Raw genomic sequence first — 26,121 nt, forward strand, 5'->3', positions numbered from 1 at the left:
TAAATCTAGATAGTCGGACGGTGATTGGAACAGCTGGGTCCAATGTACAGCACTGAGCTACCTCAGACTGATATAATGTTGCGAAACATGAAAGTAATTTTATGGAGAGTAATTGAATTTATGTACTGGAGTGGATAATTAATATTATCGATACTGTAATATGTACAGGGTGTTTCAAAAATGACCGGTATATTTGAAACGGCAATGAAAACTAAACGAGCAGCGATAGAAATACACCGTTTGTTGCAATATGCTTGGGACAACAGTACATTTTCAGACAGACAAACTTTCGAAATTACAGTAGTTACAATTTTCAACAACAGATGGCGCTGCGGTCTGGGAAACTCTATAGTACGATATTTTCCACATATCCACCAGGCGTAGCAATAATATGGCGTAGTCTCTGAATGAAATTACCCGAAACCTTTGACAACGTGTCTGGCGGAATGGCTTCACATGCAGATGAGATGTACTGCTTCAGCTGTTAAATTGTTTCTGGATTCTGGCGGTTCACCTGGTCTTTCAAGTGTCCCCACAGAAAGAAGTCACAGGGGTTCACGTCTGGCGAATAGGGAGGCCAATCCACGCCGCCTCCTGTATGTTTCGGATAGCCCAAAGCAATCACACGATCATCGAAATATTCATTCAGGAAATTAAAGACGTCGGCCGTGCGATGTGGCCGGGCACCATCTTGCATAAATCACGAGGTGTTCGCAGTGTCGTCTAAGGCAGTTTGTACCGCCACAAATTCACAAAGAATGTCCAGATAGCGTGATGCAGTAATCGTTTCGGATCTGAAAAATGGGCCAATGATTCCTTTGGAAGAAATGGCGGCCCAGACCAGTACTTTTTGAGGATGCAGGGACGATGGGACTGCAACATGGGGCTTTTCGGTTCCCCATATGCGCCAGTTCTGTTTATTGACGAAGTCGTCCAGGTAAAAATAAGCTTAGTCAGTAAACCAAATGCTGCCCACATGCATATCGCCGTCATCAATCCTGTGCACTATATCGTTAGCGAATGTCTCTCGTGCAGCAATGGTAGTGGCGCTGAGGGGTTGTCGCGTTTGAATTTTGTATGGATAGAGGTGTAAACTCTGGCGCATGAGACGATACGTGGACGTTGGCGTCATTTGGACCGCAGCTGCAACACGGCGAACGGAAACCCGAGGCCGCTGTTGGATCACCTGCTGCACTAGCTGCGCGTTGCCCTCTGTGGTTGCCGTACGCGGTCGCCCTACCTTTCCAGCACGTTCATCCGTCACGTTCCCAGTCCGTTGAAATTTTTCAAACAGATCCTTTATTGTATCGCTTTTCGGTCCTTTGGTTACATTAAACCTCCGTTAAAAACTTCGTCTTGTTGCAACAACACTGTGTTCTAGGCGGTGGAATTCCAACACCAGAAAAAATCCTCTGTTCTAAGGAATAAACCATGTTGTCTACAGCACACTTGCATGTTGTGAACAGCACACGCTTACAGCAGAAAGACGACGTACAGAATGGCGCACCCACAGACAGCGTTGTCTTCTATATCTTTCACATCACTTGCAGCGCCATCTGTTGTTGAAAATTGTAACAACTGTAATTTCGAAAGTTTGTCCGCCTGAAAATGTACTGTTGTCCCAAGCATATTGCAACAAACGGTGTATTTCTATCGCATATAGAAGCACGGACCAGATGTAGCATTTTACAAACCGGTTCAAATGGCTCTGAGCACTATGGGACTTAACTTCTGAGATCATTAGTCCCCTAGAACTTAGAACTACTTAAACCTAACTAACCTAAGGACATCACACACATCCATGCCCAAGGCAGGATTCGAACCTGCGACCGTAGCGGTCGCGCGGTTCCAGACAGTAGCGCCTAGAACCGCTCGGCCACTCCGGCCGGCTTACAAACCGGTCTAGGACTGTGCCTGTAAGAATATTCTTAAATTTTATGAAGGCGTTTCGGGCGTTCTCTATGGGACATTTTATTTCCGTGACAATAGTAAAATTAGTCTTTTTGATGTTAATATTCAGACCGAGAGTATTGCTGTAATCCCCTACTATGTTGACGAGTTGTTGAAGGTCATCTAAATTACCAGCAATCAATACCGTGTCATCAGCATAGCGAATATTGTTGATATACACTACGTTAACCTTCATGCCTTTTTCCACATCATCAAGTGTCTCCTGAAAAATACTGTCAGAGTATAAAAACAGGGGTGACAGTATGCATGTATTGACCAAGTCTGTGACCTCATTATCAAATTTAATCTGCACTGTCTGATTTGCATATAAATTCTCTATACAGTGGAGGTCTTTCTCATATATACCAATTCTTTTGAGAATTTCCATCAGTTTATGATGTTTTACTCTATCGAATAGTTTTCTTAGTCAATAAAACAGAGACTTACATTTTTACGCTGATCATAGCAGTTTTGTAGTATAACTTGTAGTGCGAATGTTGCTTCTCTTGTACCTAAACCTTCCCTAAAGAGCCAAACTGTGTCTCACTAATGAATTTATCACATTTTTCGTATAGCCTTGATGGATGACTTTCAGAAATATTTTCAGAGAATAGAAGACTAATGAGTTAACACCAAAGCTGCACAGTTACCTGAGTTGTGCTATTGCGTCATATAATAGTTGATTTGTAAACCATATTTCATTAACTGCCTCCGTGTCGTAGAGAACTATACATTAATGCCACGACGACACTGTCCCAAGCGAGTACCGTTCCAGTGATATAAAAAAATTTCATCAGCAGAACTGGCCCAACAAAGAAGCAGTTGCGGCAAGGTTCAGATCCCTATCGCAGAACAGTTTCCTGTTTGACATCCCAAGTGTCTAAGGAATGGAGAGCATGAGATCCTCTTGCCTGATGGTGTCGTCAAAACCGCTAGTTCACGCTGTGCTATCTGAGAAACCTTTTCTTATGCACAATCATTTCCAAGGTCGCACCGAAAAAGATAAACACTAAATTACACTCCAAAAGCTTTCGTCATTCCACTGATCATTTCCGCTACGTCACACTCATCAAAATTAGACAATGGTACGTCAGCTCTGTCGAAGGAATGTCTGGTAGTCTACGTTTCACACAGTGTCGCCACAACGTAATAATCACATACGGGTCGTTGAATACAGTTGAACTATAATCAACATCAAATAAAGTTTGCGGAGGCATATTATTAGCAAGGGAAGGTATTAGGTGGACTGCAAATCAATCACAATGAAATCAAAAAGTCAAATTCGTCATAAGCTGTTCACTGTCACTAGGATTACAACCTATAAAATACCAACGAGCACAGCAGAGTCGTAATCATAGAGAACTGGATGGTGAGTTGCAAATTGCGCCATAGATGCTACATACTGTGAAGGGATGGTGCATATCGCAACAGAGGAACCGTCCAGTTGGACCACTGTTCCGTCTTGTGGAGACCTCTGCAAGCCCGGCTGCCAGATGGCATAATAATCCCCGCACCAGGAGTAGTCGCAGCAGATTGTGAACATGTCAGCAGGGCCGGTACAAGAAGATTTTTCCTCACAAGCAACGTATCATATGAGTCCCCTTTCTCCTTTCCCTCAGACATTAGTTGCGTTTTCTCGGGTTTCTGGTGAGACCTTTAAAAATAAATCTAAAATCTAGTGGTTTTTATAATGTTTTTTGTTTTTTTTTTTTTGTTTTATAAGGGGCAGTCAAATGGAAAGGAGAGAGATGGAAAAAATAAGTAAACTGTTTATTGTTTTGAAAGTAGCCGCCGTGTCTGTTAATACATTTACCCCACTGTGAGACAAGGCAATCAGTGCCTTCGTGAGAAAATGTTTGCGGCTGTCTACGGAACCATCGTTACACCCAGGCGTGCTCATCTTCGTCCGAGGCAATCGCCGGCCACGAATGTCTTCCGGCTGGATTGCAAAAGTATAGAAATCGTAAGGGGAGAGATCCGGACTATATGGAGGATGAGTAACCGCTTTCCACCGAAACTTCTGCAACGTACTCGAAATAACCTTGGCATCATGTGGGCAAGTGTATTCCTGCAGCTGAATGATGTCGTTTCGACTACATCGCAGAAGTTTCGTTGAGTAGCCCTTACACATACTCCACTCAGCCCCGATCTCTCCCTACGCGATTTCAAAACATTGGAGCTCTCCTGAAAGACGTTCGTCACCACTGATTTGCTTCGGTGAAGAGGAGCACGTAGGGCATAACCGTGGTTCCGCCAAACGTGGGTATAAGCGTATACACGTCTCCAGTCAAGAGAGCATCACAAAGTATCAGCAGTACCCCAAGACGGCATCAGGGCTTAGCCATCGCCAAGAAGAGCTACAATGTTCTACAAGTAATCGAAGTTATCATTCACTGAATTCAGGAACGGACCAGAGTTAAAAGGCAGCTTAGTGCAAATTAATACTTAACTGTTGCCATGCGTTATCCTCAGACTACGGTTAAAAATTATGAAGTAACCTCCGCAGATATTTGCACATGTTAAGGTGCCTCTTCCAGGACCGAGTTGTGCGCCGGTCCTAGATCGAATCCGCCTGGAGACTGACGACGAGAATCGGTGTGCCTGCCAGCCTAGTTACGGACTTTATGCGGTTTCCCACATCTCACTGGTGAATACCAAGCAGGTACCCCAGTTCCGCCTCAGTTACGCGTTTCACAAACATTTAGAAAATCTTTCCATCATTTTCACGAGCATAACATCACACACAGACAGATGGGGTACACATATTACGGGGAGTAACGGGGTGGCGACAGGAAGGGCATCTGGCGACTCCTTAAATAACCATTCCAAATAACCATACCAGCCTTCCACCTATGCGGGACGAAGGAGCAAGAAAATGAAATAGACATTCAAGTATTATGAAGTTACTATTAATAAAATATTGTAAATTGTTGCCACATTGTGTTGTTTTCAGTTTTTTCATAGTTTTCCTAAACTTCTTTGGCTCTGTAACGAGACTGTACAGATGCTACATGCAAGGAAGCCACATAATGACAACAACTAATTTTGGTGGTAGGGGGTTCTCTTCCTGCCACCTATTGATGTTTCGCACCAAGTATATTTGATTAACAGAACAATACCACATTTTCATTCCGCTGTAACAGTTGCGGTGCGTCCGTAGACACCACCAGCACGACCGTAGTATCTGTATTCGGCGCCACCAGAAAGGGGGCAAAACGAAGGCGCCATCTTCGATCACTGCCAAAAATACATCTGACCGACTGCTCTCAGCTGCACGCTGCCAGTGAGGTCACACCTTGTCTCGCTTCAACCATGCTCAGCGAAGGTTCCGCTTACAACAGGGGTCGCCAACAGTTCGACTCGCGAGCCTTGCCATGGCCCTCAGTTTGGCCGCACATTTTCCTCACCACCACGACACGCTGTCTGGGTGTGAGGAGGGGGAAAGCGCCGCATTTAAATATCAATCTGGTCGCATTGCATGCTATTTGGTTTCATATTCCACATTTTTCGACAACATAAATCACAAACAAAACAAATTTTCAGAATTATTTAATTATTTCCATAGTTGCATTTTATTTTTTATTGATTACATGTTTTGATGAAGGATTGTTAAGGCTGTGAAATGCCCCATGTTACTCTTTCCAATGGTTTGTTTTTCTTTGTGACATTTGGTATATGTGATATTTGAGGTGTTACAATCTATAATGTGAGCGATTGTTTCAGTATTTTTTAAAGGGCTGGAGATACTCTTTAGACAGGGGAACCTGTTGTCTGGATTTATCCTAAAAAAGACCTACTTTTCCTACCTATGACAACAGGTATTTGACCATGTGTGACCCGAGATCCACTCCCTATACTTTCATGAATCAGCTGTACCAATCATACCTTCCAGTCCTGTTTAGGTGTAGGCCATACATAGTGAAACCACATCTGTTGATAGTCCCGATGGGCATCAGAGAAACATGAGCAAAGTTCGCTGTCCTGAGAGACATACCTAACACCACATTGATTCGCCTCACAGCTCCATCAAGGTGTGGTCGATCATGACGCCGGAACAGCTCAACAAAGTGTACATTGGTGCCATAAGTCACGGAAGCTATCTTGTCCAGGTCACCACCTGTGCCATATTCACCATCCCTGTCCAAACTGTTTCCCGCCCCACCCACTATCACTACATGGTCCTCTTTTGTAAAGTCCTTACATAAAGACCCTAGGTCCTCTATCACATGACTTAGCCCTGCATTTGGCTTGAAGATACTGGTGGCCTGGTACAGTGCGCCTAAACTTTCCTACAACTGAGAGCCTACACCTCGCCCATAACTACTACATAGCAGCAGCACTTTCTTCTTCCTAACACATTGTACATTCGTAGGCTTCTTGGCCTCGGTTGAAGTGCGCTGCACATTTCCTGCTCCTCGTTCTACCTTAAGCTCTTTTCCACTTAACTCTGGCAGTGGTAGATACCTGTTTTTAGTGTTAATGACTAAACTGTCAGATCGCGTTCTCTTTCTTCCTATCCTCCTATCAGCTGCCAGTTCCCAACCACCCTCCTCCCCCCTATCTCCCTTGATCCTTGTGAGTTCCTTCCTTGCTTCCTCCAACTGTGCCTCAAGGGCACAGATTTTCCTTTCCTGTTCCCCAGTCAAAATGTTCCTACTGCATTCTCTGCAGTTCCAGAAGAGAGCCCCTTCTGTTCTCCGAACATTGTCCCCACTGCATCCCCCCCCTCCCCCCAGTGAAAATATTTCCTACAATATTGGCAACAAATCTCTCTACCCTATAACAGCTCCCACATTTCTCACTCATGGTCAGTTTCGAAAGAATAATTAAGTTTAAAGAATGTTTTAAATTTGTCAAGAACGCGAGATTGGCTGTGGGTAAACAAAAAACCACACAAAGGTCTTATGTGCGATTTTTTTTTTTGTACTGATATAGAGATGCAGTGAGGGAAGAATGAATTTAGACCTAGATCGCGTCTATCTAACTAGTAAACAATACGAAATGTGTTAGTTAAATACGATTTAGAAACGTTTAATTGCACTTTTATTGTGACAATAGAAACTGATGAAACTAGAAGTAGTCTGTTTTAAACGAATTTTACACTATCAAGAAAACTTGAATAGAATTTTTTGTGTTTATGTCACGCAAAATTTCGGGTTATGTCGCGATTATCCGGACTTCAGTTAAAGAACAAGTTTTTTCAAGAACAAGCGCTGCTGGGACGCTAATATTCAGTTGTGTGACACGAACGGACACTACAGCAGGTATACAAAACTAAGAAAATTTAAATTTGACAATATTTCCTCTTAAATAAGTTATTTTAGCGGACGAAGAAAAAAACCTGTGATCTCACCCGGCGACCATCTTGCCATCTTATAAATATATGTAATATAAATATACACTCCTGGAAATTGAAATAAGAACACAGTGAATTCATTGTCCCAGGAAGGGGAAACTTTATTGACACATTCCTGGGGTCAGATACATCACATGATCACACTGACAGAACCACAGGCACATACACACAGGCAACAGAGCATGCACAATGTCGGCACTAGTACAGTGTATATCCACCTTTCGCAGCAATGCAGGCTGCTATTCTCCCATGGAGACGATCGTAGAGATGCTGGATGTAGTCCTGTGGAACGGCTTGCCATGCCATTTCCACCTGGCGCCTCAGTTGGACCAGCGTTCGTGCTGGACGTGCAGACCGCGTGAGACGACGCTTCATCCAGTCCCAAACATGCTCAATGGGGGACAGATCCGGAGATCTTGCTGGCCAGGGTAGTTGACTTACACCTTCTAGAGCACGTTGGGTGGCACGGGATACATGCGGACGTGCATTGTCCTGTTGGAACAGCAAGTTCCCTTGCCGGTCTAGGAATGGTAGAACGATGGGTTCGATGACGGTTTGGATGTACCGTGCACTATTCAGTGTCCCCTCGACGATCACCAGTGGTGTACGGCCAGTGTAGGAGATCGCTCCCCACACCATGATGCCGGGTGTTGGCCCTGTGTGCCTCGGTCGTATGCAGTCCTGATTTTGGCGCTCACCTGCACGGCGCCAAACACGCATACGACCATCATTGGCACCAAGGCAGAAGCGACTCTCATCGCTGAAGACGACACGTCTCCATTCGTCCCTCCATTCACGCCTGTCGCGACACCACTGGAGGCGGGCTGCACGATGTTGGGGCGTGAGCGGAAGACGTCCTAACGGTGTGCGGGACCGTAGCCCAGCTTCATGGAGAAGGTTGCGAATGGTCCTCGCCGATACTCCAGGAGCAACAGTGTCCCTAATTTGCTGGGAAGTGGCGGTGCGGTCCCCTACGGCACTGCGTAGGATCCTACGGTCTTGGCGTGCATCCGTGCGTCACTGCGGTCCGGTCCCAGGTCGACGGGCACGTGCACCTTCCGCCGACCACTGGCGACAACATCGATGTACTGTAGAGACCTCACGCCCCACGTGTTGAGCAATTCGGCGGTACGTCCACCCGGCCTCCCGCATGCCCACTATACGCCCTCGCTCAAAGTCCGTCAACTGCACATACGGTTCACGTCCACGCTGTCGCGGCATGCTACCAGTGTTAAAGACTGCGATGGAGCTCCGTATGCCACGGCAAACTGGCTGACACTGACGGCGGCGGTGCACAAATGCTGCGCAGCTAGCGCCATTCGACGGCCAACACCGCGGTTCCTGGTGTGTCCGCTGTGCCGTGCGTGTGATCATTGCTTGTACAGCCCTCTCGCAGTGTCCGGAGCAAGTATGGTGGGTCTGACACACCGGTGTCAATGTGTTCTTTTTTCCATTTCCAGGAGTGTATGTGAATGTAATTATTTGATATATGTGAATGTGTTTACATGTATAAATTTGTAATGACCAAGGAAATGATCTTTGTAGATATACTTGTAGTAACATAAGGGTATTAAAACTCCACTGACGTGCACAAAGTGACTAAACTATAAGCCCCAAGGTAAATAAGGCTACTGTATACTGTCTCCCTGAATAAAGAGACTTATTTCTGACAGTATACAGTAGTGGGGCATATGTGATAAACCTTTTACATTTCTTACTTTTATGTTTTCGTCTTCTTTAAACGCAAAGAGAAAAGATGAAGCGGTAGCCCAGCGTAGAGCCTGTGCCTACCGTCATGTATTTGCGATTTTCAGTTGAAAAACGGACGAGTTTTTCTTGTATCAGTAGTAGGAAGGAAGGATCCGTGCTCAGCTGGTGAACGAGTGAGAAGCACGCCATTTTTGTTTTTGCGAGTAATTGTAGACCGCCATTTTGGGGTCGCTATGAATAAGTGAGGAGTATGTGTTTCATATGTGCACCGTTTAGAAAAATACAGTATTATTAACAGAAAGGTCGTGTGAGTTATTATTTCAAATAGTACGATAATTACAACAACTGAAGCCCACCTGTGTACTTTGGAAAATTACGAAGATCCCATAAGCTCAGTAGGAACACGGTCAAGACTTCGAAGGTGAACACGGCGACTAGATGTAGTATTACAAAGAAGGATAAGCACAAATCTACAGTAGAGAAAGAAACTATTCCCCCCCCCCTCCCTGCAAAATAATATGAACTAATACGAACTTATTTCCAGGCATAGCTCAGCTTATTGTACTTGCCATTCATGCCGAAAAATTAATCTCATTAATACAATACGTTTTAAAAAAGCCACACATTTCAATATTTTATTATCATTTATTCCATTATTTTATTATATTATAGTTACTATTCTTCTGTTAATGTTCTTAACGTGCATGTGTTATTGAGTGGTCTGCACCGCTGTTGTATTTGTTGTGTGTTGTTGTTGTAAATAATGAACGGTAGATACTATACTAATAGAAATAGATTTCAGAATCTTATTCCAGTGCTAAATATTAAAATAAGAAGCAGTTAATTTCCGTTTATAGTAATTCCTGAGTTAAAAAAAGAAAAACCAGATAATTTCCGTTTGAAGTAATTACTGGGTTTTTTAAAAACTTTTGGTCAAAGCCGAAAGAAATAGCTCTTTTGTACTGTTACAACTTCAGTAATAATGTACAACCTATTAAACTGGGCAACATGAATTAAAATATAAAATATGTGTAATTTTTTAGTATAATAACTGAAACTTTTAATGTTATATTTTATAAATTATTTTACTTTCCATTGAACAATGTGGGACAGAAATACAAAGAAAATGTAATGTAGTTGTATATTGATGTATTAAACGTAAGGGACTGTTTAACTTTTTAAGTTGAATTTTACATTGTGGGAAACTTAGCAGTCAGTGGTTAAATTTTAGGAAATTGTCAAGGAAAGTACTTGAATATTGATAAACACAGTCAAACAATTTATGTGTGCAACTGAAAAGATACTAAAAATTTGTGTGTGATATGGAAGAGAAATTATGCGGTGGTAGTGTATTTGATTATTAGCGGCAGCATCAAATTAAACTGATAAACCTGTCACAGGAATGTTTTTAGATGAAAATATTTCCACCAAGCTATGCATCACATGAAATTTAGTGTTTATTATTATTATGTATACAGGGAAGGTTATAATTTATAGCTCAAATTGGCCAGCTCATACCTATGGGATTTTTGCTCCAAATATGAATCAGATTTTTCACGTCCCTCTACCGGCATCACAGTATTTGAGGTACATGTGACACTCCTCCTCTCAGATATGCCCCTCTTCTTTAAAGCACACAATTTTCCTTTCGCGCTCAGGGATAAACTTCAGAGCAACCTCCAATGCCTTCAGGATGAGGGCGTCATGACCCCAGTTCTCAACTGTCAGAGGGCAACTCCCATCGCCATTGTAAAAAAACTGGATGGTTTGCTAAGGATTTGTGAAGACTTCGAAACGACGATTAACGCCCAGTCCGTCACTGATGCCTACCCTATACAGCAGGACTACCCTATACAGTAGAGGACATCATTGTACAACTCTCTGACGGTAAGATTTCGCAAATATTGATCTGTGTGACACATTTCTCCAACTCCTTCTATATCCAGCATCAGAAACATCTTCGTCATCAACACTCCGCTAAGACTTACCAGGATTTCAAAGAAGCTCGTCTTCATCCCACATGTCTCATGGTCTATGATCTTCAATGCCCTTAATTGTAACAGCAACTGCATAGGACTATGGTTTGGGAATGGGTCTATCCCTTGAGGTTGGCCAGGTGTACTATCCTATTGCATTTATCTCGAAGACATTAACACAATCGGAATGTAATTACAAACAGAAAAGGAAGCCCTGACTATTATTTTTGTCGAACAGAGTTGGACGATTATGTATATAGCAGACATCATCATAAACTTTTTTCCCCACTGTTAGAAGCCAACTCCGACATTCCAACAAGAATGGTGCATCGTCTCCTGTGATGGGCATTCTTCCTAGTGGGATACACCTATGACTTAGAGCATAGGGCCATGTTGTAATTCGCCAATGGCAGTACCCTCTCATGACTTATCTGTGGACAAAACCTGGAGCTAATTCTGCTTCCACATGGATACTGAAGCAGAATAAGTAGTTGCCAACTTTCCCTTGGATTCAGCAGACGTCACTCGCCGAACTTTAGACGACCTAGTGATCTGGAAACTAATTAGGTTATAGAACAATGGTTAGCCAGCAGACCACAAACAACTGGACCACCAGCAAGTGCAAGCCTATTCGTATCAAAAAATGAACTATCAACTCTCAATAGTGAGCTATTGCTTCATGAGGACAATAATCGCACCAATTGGTGGTTCCACAAGACCTCAGACAAAGCATTTTGACGCTCCTCCACACAGGTCATCGGATAATAGTCTTGACCAAACAACTGGCTCACCAAAATGTATATTGTAGACGTACTGACGACGATATTGCTAAAATATTTCCAGTATGCACCACCTGTTAGAGCGAACAGACAATAGTTTCCCTGGCCAGATACACTGTTGCCATGGTCTCACCTCCACTTAGACTCTGTGGACCCTTTCTTTGGATACTCCTAGTTGATAGTCATTGAGAGAGGCAGTGGTTTATCGTATGTCTATTGAATGTCGCTGGCCACTGTGGCCGATCGGTTCTAGGCGCTTCAGTCTGGAAACGCACTGCTGCTACAGTCACAAGTTCGAATCCTGCCTCGGGCATGGATGTGTGTGATATCCTTAGGTTAGTTAGGTTTAAGCAGTTCTAAGTCTTGGGGACCGATGAACTCAGATGTTAAGTTCCATAGTGCTTAGAGCCATTTGAACCTTCTTAAATGTCTCCAAAATCCTCAGTGAAAACAATCCAAGCACTGGCTTGCATTTTTTCTACGAAGCAGCTCTCAGAATCCATAGTGGCAGATAATGGGTCCCAGTTTAATCCGCTGAATTTGGCACTTTTTCTTCAGAAAATACATTGTTCTTAGCCTCTTACCATTCTTACCCACTAGCCCAGTCTAAAAACTGGATGGTAGGCTGCATCGTCTCCAAATCTCTATTATTCATCAAACTGTCCTTTGTTCCAAGGCCTAGCACTTGAGCCATCAATGATACTTGCTACAGGATGAGGTAAGGATGTTCAGCCTCTCCAAGGGCAGCCAACACTGGGTGCCGGGGGTTGTAGCATGTCTTTAAGTTCAGGCAATGGTCAAAGTGCAAATCGAAGATGGTTTTAGATGCTGCAAACACATCAATTAGATGCGCTATTGGAGTGCCACGACCCCTCCGGTCGGAAATCTTTCGTAGATTTTTGTTCCAGAGTCAGACACTTCGATACATAAGACCATCAACGTCTCTGGACGCCAACGAGCGAAGTCCTCCAGTGACCCTTGTGCCCACTCTCATGGATATTGACAGCAGCTATCTGAGATCTCCATCTTTGCACGTCGCCAGCGAGGACACCATCACTTCCTGGAACTTTGAGATGTGCCACGCCTTCTCGTCCATAAAAGGGAGGGGGAGAGTGCAATGCCAGAGCAGGTCACCCTTTCACACAGAAACTAGACACGTATCGGCATCAAGCAGGTAGCATACACAGCAAAGGCGCAGGGGCTACTCCAGCAGATGACAGTCAGAAGGTCTCACATGCCCACTGAACCAGCAGGTGGCAGCATAATCGCCACAAGAAGTCGCTGGCCCCACGGACCAACTTGCCTATGGCAGGTGTCCGCAAATAGACCCAGCTGTATTCTGTGGCCTTCATGATATTAAAGTCAGCGCTGAGCTGTGCCAAGCCACTCCATTCCTATCGAACTGTCTGGGACAGCTGCCGACCATAACAGTGGTTCAGCATTCAGAATCTCGCAAAGGAACGACCAGGATCTTCGACGCCATATTTGATTCAGTCACCTCCTGTGTGTGACGCAGTCAGTGCCGTCAACAGACTTCGTTGAGACGTGACTTCTGCATCAGGGCCATGTGAGGACTTTGCTATTGGCTATCGTAGTGCTTCGTGTTATAAACGTCCTCATTCCGAAGTGAATTCAAACATTAGCTTCGATATTTCTCGAGGTGTGTCAGCCCAACAAATAGTTATTGTGCCGTTTATGTGCAACTCTAAGTTAACCATGTACCGTCCATGTAAAAACTTACTTCAAGGAGGAGACGTGAGTTCATGTGTTTACTAAGTTTGCGTCATGTAGCACGGTGGCCCAATTTCCAGCCGTTCTGCGCATCCTCCTCCATTAACTGCAAGCAACCAATAAGATTCACTCTCTCTCCGAGCGGCTGACCGCAACTTACAAACTAGACTGCGAGAATCTCCCTCCGTCACGCTTTGCGACATCTACATCTACATCTACATTTATACTCCGCAAGCCACCCATCGGTGTGTGGCGGAGGGAACTTTACGTGCCACTGTCATTACCTCCCTTTTCTGTTGCAGTCGCGTATGGTTCGCGGGAAGAACGACTGCCGGAAAGCCTCCGTGCGCGCTCGAATCTCTCTAATTTTACATTCGTGATCTCCTCGGGAGGTATAAGTAGGGGGAAGCAATATATTCGATACCTCATCCAGAAACGCACATCTTGGACAGCAAGCTACACCGCGATGCAGAGCAACCTGGCACACGCCTTACCAACAATTAATTTTATATGATCATTCCACTTCAAATCCTTCCGTACGCATACTCCCAGATGTTTTACAGAAGTAACTGCTACCAGTGTCTGTTCCGCTATCATATAATCATACAATAAAGTATCTTTCTTTCTATGTACTCGCAATACATTACATCTGTCTAGTGAAGGGTCAGTTGCCACTCCCTGCACCAAGTGCCTATCCGCTGCAGATCTTCCTGCATTTCGCTGCAATTTTCTAATGCTGCAACTTCTCTGTATACTACAGCATCATGCGCCAAAAGCCGCATGGAACTTCCGACACTATCTACTAGGTCATTTATATATATTGTGAAAAGCAATGGTCCCATAACACTCCCCTGTGGCACGCCAGAGGTTACTTTAACGACTGTAGACGTCTCTCCATTGAGAACAACATGCGGGGTTATGTTTGCTAAAAACTCATCAATCCAGCCACACAGCTGGTCTGATATGCCGCAGCCTTTTACTTTGTTTATCAGACGACAGTGCGGAACTGTATCGAATGCCTTCCGGAAGTCAAGGAAAATGACATCTACCTGGGAGCCTGTATCTAATTTTTTCTGGGTCTCATGAACAAATAAAGCGAGTTGGGTCTCACATGATCGCTGTTTCCGTAATCCATGTTGATTCCAACGGAGTAGCTTCTGCGTTTCCAGAAATGACATGATACGCGAGCAAAAAGCATGTTCTAAAATTCTACAACAGATCGACGTCAGAGTTATAGGTCTATAGTTTTGCGCATCTGCTCGGCGACCCTTCTTGAAGACTTGGACTACCTGTACTCTTTTCCAATCATTTGGAAACTTCCGTTCCTATGGAGACTTGCGGTAAACGGCTGTTAGAAGGGGGGCAAGTTCTTTCGCGTACTCTGTGTAGAATCGAACTGGTATCCCGTCAGTTCCAGTGAACTTTCCTCTGTTGAGTGATTTAAGTTGATTTTCTATTCCTTGGACACTTATTTCGATGTCAGCCATGCAGCTTCATTCACAGAGCTACCGAATTTTTCGTTCAGACGAAGATATTCTTTCTTGTAGCAGTATAGCTGTGAACGTATGTCTGTAAACGTTTTAGTACGATTTTGAAATAAATACGTCACGTGACGGCATTAAAAGTGCAGTTCCTCACAAGCGACTTCTAATAAAATTGCGTGCCTATGGAGTGTCGTCTCAATTGTGCGAATCTGAACAGCCCTCCTAGATTGTTGCAGATGACGATGTGATTTACTGTCTTAGAGAGTCATGTGACAATCATAACAAACAGCAAACAATTCAGACAAGATATCTGTATGGTGTGGAAAGGGGCAATTGATTCTAAATAATGAAAATATGAAGTCAACGATTATCGCGAAATAGGGGAGAGAGATCCACGGATATGATAGGTTAATTAAAGTAGCAATGATAATAAAAAGGCGGGTTTCGCTGTGGCAGGCTCTTCTCATGAAATATCAATCAACTTTCTCCTCAGAGTGTGAAAATATTTTATTGGTGGCCACCTAAATAGGGAAGGATGATCATCATAAAAAATAAGGGAAATCGGAGCTCGCACGAAAAGACTTAAGTGTATTTTATTCCCACGCGTTGTTCGAGAGTGGAACGGTAGCTTGAAAGTGGTTCCATAAGCCATCTGCCTGGCACTCAATTGTGAATTGCAGATAATCATGTAGATGTAGGTGCTTCAGAAGGAGACCAGCAGGATTATGTACCGCATTTATAACTTTTTCAAATGTGAATCTGAAAGGGAAACTCCCATTCCTGACAGCTTGAAGACCCAAGAACGAACTGCAGAAGTACTTGTCGGCAAGAGAACTGTACAAAGATTAGTAAACGGAAGTGTCAGAGCTGTAAGACTCAGGAAAATTTCGTTTCTTGTCACCTGAAAAAGCTTCGAAATCGCAAGAAACTTGTAACATCAATGGATGGTTTTGATAAAGATATTTTAAAGCTTTCTATGTTTGAAACGTATATAATTAGGGGATAACGGACATCAGAAAAACTTGTTTCAATTATACATGAGCAAATTAGCTTCAAAGATAGCCCTGCGTAAGTGCAAACAATGGTATCAAATATGTTAAGAAAAGAGTTTTTAATTGAAAGAAGGTGCAGCACGAATGACATTCCTTATGAAGATGCACAATACAAGAAAAGGAGGTAGTTCTACAGTGAATTGCCTTGATGAAACATGGGTGAATCAGAATCATTTCATGACTACCTGCGGGGAAATGAGTGATGGTACTACATCTACATGTACGTGATTACTCTGCTATTCACAATAAAGTGTCTGGCAGAGGGTTCAATGAACCACCTTCAAGCTGTCTCTCTACCGTTCCACTCTCGAACGGCACGCGGGGAAAACGAGCACTTAAATTTTTCTGTGCGAGCCCTGATTTCTCTTATTTTATCGTGATGATCGTTTCTCCCTATGTAGGTGGGTGCCAACAGAATGTTTCGGAGAAGAAAACTGGTGATTGAAATTTCATGAGAAGATCCCGTCGCAACGAAAAACGCCTTTGTTTTAATGATGGCCACTCCAATTCACGTATCATGTCTGTGACACTATCTGCCCTATTTCGCGATAATACAAAACGAGCTGCCCTTCTTTGCACTTTTCCGATATCATCCGTCAGTCCCACCTAACGTGGATCCCACACCGCACAGTAATACTCCAGAATAGGGCGGACAAGCGTGGTGTAAGCAGTCTTTTTAGTAGACCTGTTGCACCTTCTAAGCGTTCTGCCAGTGAATCGCAGTCTTTGGTTTGCTCTACCCACAATATTATCTATGTGATCGTTCCAATTTAGGTTATTTGTAATTGTAATCCCTAAGTATTTACTTGAATTTACAGCCTTCAGATTAGTGTGACTTATCGCGTAATCGAAATTTAGCTGATTTCTTTTAGTACTCATGTGAATAACTTCACACTTTTCCTTATTCAGGGTCAACTGCCGCTTTTCGCACCATACAGATATCTTATCTAAATCATCTTGCAAGTCGTATTGATCATCTGACGACTTCACAAGACGGTAAATGACAGCATCATCTGCAAACAATCTAAGACGGCTACTCTACTATGCCATTAATATGGATCAGGAACAATTGGTGGTTTTAAAATTCCCATTGGAAAAGGTTCTGGGATAATTATTTTGGATGCAGACTCTTCTTCTGGTTTCACCCCTGAGTGTAACCTTGTATTTAGGTGTAAGAAAAACAGCCGTGTCTACCATTCGGAAATAACCGCTATCACATTCAAGAAGTGGTTCATTGAATAATTCTTGCCATACCTTGCTACTAAGTCGGCCATTGCAATTACCATGCCAGTTATCATATTTCTTGGTTATAAGACTCGGTTTTAAAAATGTGTTTTTCAACATATCAGTTGGATACATAGTATTTGAGAACTTCATACCCTTTTCTGATTAGAAGTTTGTGACCTATGAAGTGTTCAGGCTATAATGTTCAACTCATTGCCAAGGAGAAGTTAAGCTTTTCCCAGCTTGTTGTATGTTCTAATTAATCTCGAAAATGCGGCCGGATAAATTCGTCAAAAACTCCAATATTTCGACAAGTATACCCATGTTGTTTTCAAGGCACGAATTGAAAAATGCGTTAAAATGAAAGGGAGGGTTACCTGTTGAGATATCGGTGGTTTTAGACGTTATCTGTCAGCATTCTCTCGAGTTATTCGCAGAAGATGGTTACTTGTTTGCTTGTTCAGTCGATTATATATGCGGTCTCTCACTGAATGTCGAATAAGTTAGTTTACTCTCATAATGCCTTTTGGTATCGAAAAATATGATAACATACTGAAAATTTTCACGCTAATCTTTTTCATTATACTTTGCTACGAGTAATTCTTGTTTAGGTACAGTGATTTACAATGAAATGCAGTAAACACGCATTATACACATTTTTAAAAAACATGTGGGGTAGAAGCAGCTTCAAGCAAACATCATGATTTCGGTTTGAGCTTGAAGATAATTTTATGTATTACGGTTTTACTTACAATACAGTACAAAACGCAATAAGTACCAGTTATTGCAAACACTCTCGATGATCTTGTCGTTAGGACAGTCGTCATTTTGAGGAAAATTATACTTGATGTCTTTACAAAGCTGCATCAGCTGTTCTTCGCTTCTGACGTTTCATAGACAATAGCTGTGGAGCGTGGCGTAACGTCAATACGTGATGCAAGATTTCTCTCATGAAGACCATTGATCAAATCGGTTTTAAAAGGTATTATTCTCATTATAATGAATGTAAAATACGATCTACCAAAGGCAAATGAACCTGACTGTTGTCCTCAACAACACAGTCTGGCAATACGGACATTGTTTGGCCACTGTGCCGCCACGCATGAGCAGATTTCATCACCTCCGCGCTTCCCTATAGTTCCGCCTCCATGCGCGGAAGCGCCGTCCTACGTGAAGCCGGCTGTGATAAACATGTTCTGCTCGTTTACCGGGGCTATTTCGTTATTGCGCATCGAGTTGCGAGGCCTCTATCAGAGTATGTACGGAGTGTCAGTGTTAAGGAGATGATAGAAAAAATATTTCAAATAATTAAAGTTTTCTTCAGTTTGCCGTTACAGATCGAGGACTTTTTTTATACGTGTTTACTAATTGCGTCCATTACACCCACATAAGCATCCATTGAGAAAATTTCATTGCAGGTAACATAATTAAAACCCAAGTAAAGATGATTACGATGGTTTGTGGTCATCGCTTGGCCTACATGAGGAGCAAAGTACAACTCATCATATATCATGCAGTTCACATGGATTCAATAAGCTTATGGAAATAGCGCACAACTAGCGAAAAAATGAATGTGCAAGATTGTACTCTGTCTTGGATACTGTTCACAGTAGAGCACAAGTTGGTAACTTTTTTCCTTCAAATGGCCATTCCTTTCACTCCAGGAATACTGACATTTCCTATTTCCTTTGACACCTCGCACTGACAGCTGCGAGTGAGACAGTCCCAAGAATAGTTTACTCTGACCTAAGAATCTTACACAGCAGATACATCTTCTAAAAGTTAAATAATGTCGGTATTTTAATTCTGTAGATGAAGAAAACTGGAAGCAAAGACAAGGAGACCGTAGTTTGTAACAGCGGAAAAAACAAATTGACCTCAGTCAATTGTGATTGTTAGGCGAAAACGTTTTCAGAGTAAGGTAGAAAGGAACTACACCGAACATTATGTTTCGCACATCAATCAAGTGTATTTAAAATGTCATGTCTGAAACAAAGGCTTCATGCAATGATAACTTGTTCTCATCTAAAATGCACGGCCACTTTATGGTGCACTCCTATCATCGAAAAATAGGATAATTCGGATAGGCGTTTGGAAGTCATATCTCTGCGTATATGTCTCTCTCATCGAAACCATTGCTTTTTTCCCGCTCTCATCACAGTTTAGTTTTGGATGACATTTAGGCTGACGCTTTCACAGCACAAATTACGAAAACTGGTTCTTAAGCAGTACATCCGTACGAAGTGCAACGGTACCAATGCGAAAATCCGTTCCTTAAATGTGATTAATGCAAACATCTCTCACTAGACATAAACCTAGCTTTATAGCCTGTGCAAGTTATTTGGTCACAGCAAGTGATCCAGCTTCATTTTTTCACTACATTATAAATACACACTTCGAATTTATTGTTTAAAAGAAGTCGCGAGAGAAGAAAATAAGGAAGAAAAAATTCATTGCCTGGTGCTTTCATGGTATTCTGACCATAAATCTTTCCGTAATTACAATATGTCTCATATCACTCATTTAAAAATAACGCAAGATACAAAAACGTGAATCGTGCACTAATAAATATAAAATGCAGATGAAACCGTAGAACGAAGCGAATGGGCATGATGGAAAGCAGAAGGCAGTTTAGGGTTTTAATGAGTTTTGACGAGGCCTGCTTATCAGATGGTCATGCACGTTTGCCGGAAATCATTATTTTGCTCAGAGTGTATTTCTGGATGTGAACTGTGAGGAAACATACTGCTAGGGACAGATTGACTCCAGCCAGTCACATAGACACTTAGTAGAATTGCGTGGCTGATTATATAATTGCTTTACCCGTGATTGTCGACAGATAACTACTGTTGGTGGTGCACATCTTGGTTACATATTTATACTGGAATTGACTTTGTTTCATATCCAACTTAGACTCGAGATAACCAGCCACAATTTGCAGGATTTTTTATATATTATTTTTATATTATTTTTTTTAAAGAAAGCTATACGATGGATATTGGTAATCCTATGAGACACTCTGGCAGTCAGCGACTGTTGGAATATAGCTCCCTAATCTAAAAAAGGGCTCTCCTCATTCCAAGCACAGCTTTGTAAATACGTAATAAAAACCGATGTATGGCCTTTGTACTTACTGCATTAGAGTGACGTTAAAGGGAAAATTTAAACATCTTCGAGACGTCCGTTTCTTCCTTTTGTGTACTATATGCACTACAACTCCATTCGCAAAGCAAAGGCAGACATTTGAAAAGAATGGAAAATGTAATTGTGATTGTATACTCCCGTCATGTTTCTGCATAGACGTTATTTGCTATTAAATACGTTTAAATTCATGAAAACAATTTCTTGGACCTCCAGCGAAAACAGCGTCATTTGCAGACAGATAGATTTATACACGTTGTACAAAGTGTTGCCGTAAGAGTATGAAAAACTGTAACAGCACATTGAGAATGCTGCACTGAACAATTTGGGTTAGGGAACGTGGGGTCGTGGATCAACGACAGATCCATTCATTACTCAGTGCTATTCAGTGAGGCACAGTACAATACGGTGAATCAGTGGCGGTACAGTTTCGCAGAATTTGCTGATATGCACCTTGTTTATGGGGAAGTACGTTGTAATGCTCTTGGTTCAGAAATGGCTCTGAGCACTATGGGACTTAACATCGGAGGTCATCAGTCCCCTAGAACTTAAAACTACTTAAACCTAACTAACCTAAGGACATCACACACATCCATGCCCGATGCAGGATTCGAACCTGCGACCGTCGCGCGGTTCCAGACTGAAGCGCCTAGAACCGCTCGGCCACAACGCTCTCGGTGCTGAAACGTTGTATAGGGAACGATTTCCTAACAGGCATCATCCGTCACGACAAGTGTTTATTTTTCTCGACCGACGAATACAGGAGACTGGTTCATTAAATGTAAATGTCGTGTGACTAGGGCCTCCCGTCGGGTAGACCGTTCGCCGGCTGCAAGTCTTTCGATTTGACGCCACTTCGGCGACTTGGGCGTCGAAGTGGATGAAATGATGACGATGATTTGGATAACACAACACCCAGTCCCTGAGTAGAGAAAATCTCCGATCCAGCCGGGAATTGAACTAGGGCCCTTAGGATTGAAATTCTGTCGCGCTGGTCGTTCAGCTACCGGAGGCGGACACTGGTTCATTGGAAAGAAGAAACGAGGAACCTGGCAACGTGACGAACACTCGCACATTCGATTTTGAAGAGGAGGTGCTGGAACGTGTGTCAGCGAATTCCACGACAAGTACCAGTCGTATTGTACGTGAAATGGGCTCTGCACATACTAGCATGTGGTGAATACTCCAGGAACAACAATTAAACCCATATCATCCACAACGAATACATGCAACGCTTGTGACAGACTTTGTACCATGGGTCGCATTATGTCAATGGATGCTGCAACAGTACATTGATCGACCAGTTTTCCTTCAAATCGTGCTATTTACTAACAGGCCTGAAGGTATTTCGAACAGCAGGAAGAGCCATGTTTGGGATGAGGAAAACCCTCACACTGTAGTAGAATCACACCATCAAGTACGTTTTGCTGTGAATATTTGGGCCGGCATCGTAGGCGACAATCTCATTGGCCCATATTTTCTACCTGGCCGTCTAAATGGCCACCTGCACTAGAGGTTCGTGCAAAGAGATCTAACTGATCCTGAATTGTTGGAGGAGTACCCTTGGCTGTTCGTGAGAGGATGTGGATATAACATGACGGTGTACCGCACCACTTCAGTGTGGATGTCCGCATCCATCTCAATGCTGTATTTCCTGGTCGCTGGATTAGGAGGGGAGGTTCGCCGATGTCATGCTTGCATTGAGGTTGATGACCGTCAGTTTTAGCAAAGGTACACATTTTGTAAGGTAGAAATGATGGTATTTGCAGATAGCTATAAGTAACGTCAGTAAAAGAAGTACACAGTAACGTGATTTTATTCCTATTATCTCCTTAAGCTGGCTTCTCCGACCCCAGGTTCCCTGCCTCAAATTGTTCAGTCCTGTTAAGCTTTTGCACGCTCTTACGATGACACACTGTATTTATGCAACGCACAATATATAATACAGCAATGTTTATACACAGCTACTCGTTTCCAGAGCGATGCTCTCATCATCTGGCTGTCTGTGTTTGTATCATATTTGTCTCGCCTGCTGAATTGCAAACCTGTTAGTAAAGTGCTGAGATAGGAACAGACTGTTGTCTTTGATGACGAATACAGAGTCAAAGAATAAAAATTTGTTTCATAGTTTTGCTTTGGCAGGACTGTGCCGGCAACATACGAGCGAGGTGTGGTTTTGTGACACGAATACTGTTTCTCACCATAAAAATATCTTTAGATGCTTCCTAATGGCACATCAGATTTCTAGTATTGATTCACAACGAATATGATATGTAGTGATTCTTTCTGGTTCAAAGAAAGACGTGAAAACTACACTCCTCTTGGTACTAAGACATGGCTTTACACCACTTAGACGACACGCAAGGGGGTATCAATGTACCCAGATACGTTTCGAGAGTAGTGTTGTAAGCACCTGACACAACTTAGCGCATGGGACATCTGAAAGGCGTCCCCTCAACAGACCATGATGAGACATCAGCGTATTCCACTCTGCAAAACTCACTGACTGACTCCTTGGCAGGATGTCTGTGACAAAGTGCTAGCGTTACATATTTTCAAGTAACATTAAAATTAGCTGTTGGTGACTTAATAGCGATGCAGGAAACTAGCATCTCTACCCTATGACGAAAGTAGCAGAGCCGAAACTGCATTCTAAAAGTTAACAATGAACGTCCCTAAGTCCAATAAAGTTGATATTAAAATAATCGAAAACAGCTTTAGCCATAAAATTTGCGAGTAGGATACATTTCACAGCATTAATCGTGACTGCTGTCCAGTAACACTGCAATAACGGGATTAATCACAGCTGCCTTACCTTAGTTCCCTTCGAGCGTAAACACCTCTAACCAGCAGCAAGCAGCTGAGCAAACTGACGCGCAGATCGTGCTTAATCGGCTGCTGCCTGCCGATGCCCGATTCGGAGAAAGAGCCTTATCACCTGTTAGACATCGCAGAGATACCGGAGAACAGTGCACAGAGCATAAATTCCCAATGCAGCTATGCAATCTTACAAAGGAATAATATAGCTTCCTTACCGACCTACTGAGTCTCGTGGTGTTTTGACATGTGAGACATCCCACACTGCGGTAACTGTGAGTAGTCTACACCTGCATCTACATTTCGCACCGAACGTGGTAGCGCAATGGATAACACTCTGGAGTCCGAGACAGGAGGACGACGGTTCAAACCCGCGTCCGGCCACCCTGATTTAGGTTTTCCATGAGTTCCCTAAACCGCTTAAGGCAAATGCCGAGATGGTTCCTTCGAAAAGGCATGGCTGCTTTTCTTCTCCATCCTTCCCTAATCCGAGCTTATGCTCCGTCTGTAATGACCACGATGTCGACGGAACGTTAAACACTAATCTCCTCCACTACTACATTTCGCAAGTCACATACCCGTATGTATGCTGTAATATTTCTGATTCTGTCGTCGCGATCGTTTCACGAGACGTACATGAGAAGAAGTAATTAAAATGTTGTCTGAGTAATCTTAAAAAGAACCTCTCGGTAATACACAGCGCCTTATAACACAAGAAAATAGTCCGCCATAATTCTTCAGTTAATTAATTCTGTAATTTCATATATATGTATGTACTTTATTAAATCTGTCAGTATTCACTACTTAAAAACTGTAATATAATTATGAAAAAAACTATTGAAAATAATATTGCAGACCTTGAAGTAAAAACTCTGACAAAGTCAGGGAAGTTCGTATTGTATAGGATACAAAGAATCTTCCATCTGGTAGAGCACTTGCCCGCGAAAGGCAAAGGTCCCGAGTTCGAGTCTCGATCGGGCACACAGTTTTAATCTGCCAGGAAGTTTCATATCAGCGCACACTCCGCTGCAGAGTGAAAATCTCATTCTGGAAACATCCCCCAGGCTGTGGCTAAGCCATGTCTCCGCAATATCCTTTCTTTCAGGAGTGCTAGTTCTGCAAGGTTCGCAGGAGAGCTTCTGTAAAGTTTGGAAGGTAGGAGACGAGATGCTGGCAGAAGTAATGCTGTGAGGACCGGGCGTGAGTCGTGCTTCGGCAGCTCAGGTGGTAGAGCACTTGCCCGCGAAAGGCAAAGGTCCCGAGATCGAGTCTCGGTCGGGCACACAGTTTTAATCTGCCAGAAAGTTTCATATCAGCGCACACTCCGCTGCAGTGTGAAAATCTCATTCTGGAATCTGTTTCATAGTTGAGAATAATGGCTGCTTTCCTTCTCCATCCTTCCCTAATCCGAGATTATACTCCGTCTCTAATGGCCACGATGTCGACGGGGCCATTAATTCCTCCTCCTCTACTACATTTCGCAAGTCACATACCCGTATGTATGCTGTAATATCTCTGATTCTGTCGTCGTGGTCGTTTCACGAGACGTACGTGTGAGGAAGTAATTAAAATGTCGTCTGAGTAATCTTAAAAAGTACCTCTCGGTAATACACAGCGCCTTATAACACAAGAAAATAGTCCGTCATAGTCCTTTAGTTAATTAATTCTGTAATTTCATATATATGTATGTACTTTATTAAATTTGTCAGTATTCACTACTTAAAAACTGTAATATGATTATGAAAAAACTATTGAAAATATGTAAAACCTTTGAAGTAAAAACTCTGGCAAAGTCAGGGAAGTTCGTATTGTATCTGTTTCATAGTTGAGAATAATGGCTGCTTTCCTTCTCCATCCTTCCCTAATCCGAGCTTATGCTCCGTCTCTAATGGCCACGATGTCGACGGAACGTTAAACACTAATCTCCTCCACTACTACATTTCGCAAGTCACATACCCGTATGTATGCTGTAATATCTCTGATTCTGTCGCCGTGGTCGTTTCACGAGACGTACGTGAGAGGAAGTAATTAAAATGTCGTCTGAGTAATCTTAAAAAGTACCTCTCGGTAATACACAGCGCCTTATAACACAAGAAAATAGTCTGTTATAATTCTTCAGTTAATTAATTCTGTAATTTCATATACATGTATGTACTTTATTAAATTTGTCAGTATTCACTACTTAAAAACTGTAATATAGTTACGATAAAACTATTGAAAATAATATTGTAAAACCTTTGAAGTAAAAACTCTGGCAAAGTCATGGAAGTTCGTATTGTATAGGATACAAAGAATCTGTTTCATAGTTGAGAATAATGGTTGCTTTCCTTCTCCATCCTATCCTAATCCGAGCTTATGCTCCATCTCTAATGGCCACGATGTCGATGGGGCGTTAAACACTAATTCCTCCTCTGCTACATTTCGCAAGTCACATACCCGTATGTATGCTGTAATATCTCTGATTCTGTCGTCGTGGTCGTTTCACGAGACGTACGTGAAAGGAAGTAATTAAAATGTCATCTGAGTAATCTTAAAAAGTGCACTCAACAGCAAAAAAAGTGGGTCACCCCTGAATTCCAACGTGTAGGCTGCACCTGAATGTATGCAACCAACATAGCATATCTGTTTTGCATATAGTTGCAATCCTCCACAGTACAGTCGTTGTAAGATACACAATGGGTACCGCTAGAGACTACTAGAGAACACCGGTCTTTATGACAGTCCGTCCAGATGTAAAGTAACACCACGATAGTACAGAAGAGATCAGACAGTCCATAACGTTTGTAAACTAAACTTAATTACAATAAGTGACATATCAAATGTTATGGGAAAACTAGTTTTGTCACATAAATCGTTCAGTAATCCTTAGGCACAGTTAAATATTTGAGACAGTGTACGGAT

At 42.7% G+C, this 26,121-nt stretch overlaps 1 protein-coding gene across 1 annotated transcript in view; it reads right to left on the bottom strand.

The window, feature by feature from the left end:
- LOC126148354 (uncharacterized) overlaps positions 1–23,271 on the bottom strand; it is a 58,172-nt gene extending 34,901 nt beyond the window's left edge. The window contains exon 1 of the mRNA XM_049915753.1: positions 23,219–23,271. The gene's annotated coding sequence lies outside the window, so the exon portion shown is untranslated. The remainder of the gene's footprint in view (positions 1–23,218) is intronic.
- Positions 23,272–26,121: the final 2,850 nt, after the last annotated feature.

This window comes from Schistocerca cancellata, chromosome 2, assembly GCF_023864275.1.
Source record: "Schistocerca cancellata isolate TAMUIC-IGC-003103 chromosome 2, iqSchCanc2.1, whole genome shotgun sequence".
In the NCBI taxonomy this organism is placed as follows: domain Eukaryota; kingdom Metazoa; phylum Arthropoda; class Insecta; order Orthoptera; family Acrididae; genus Schistocerca; species Schistocerca cancellata.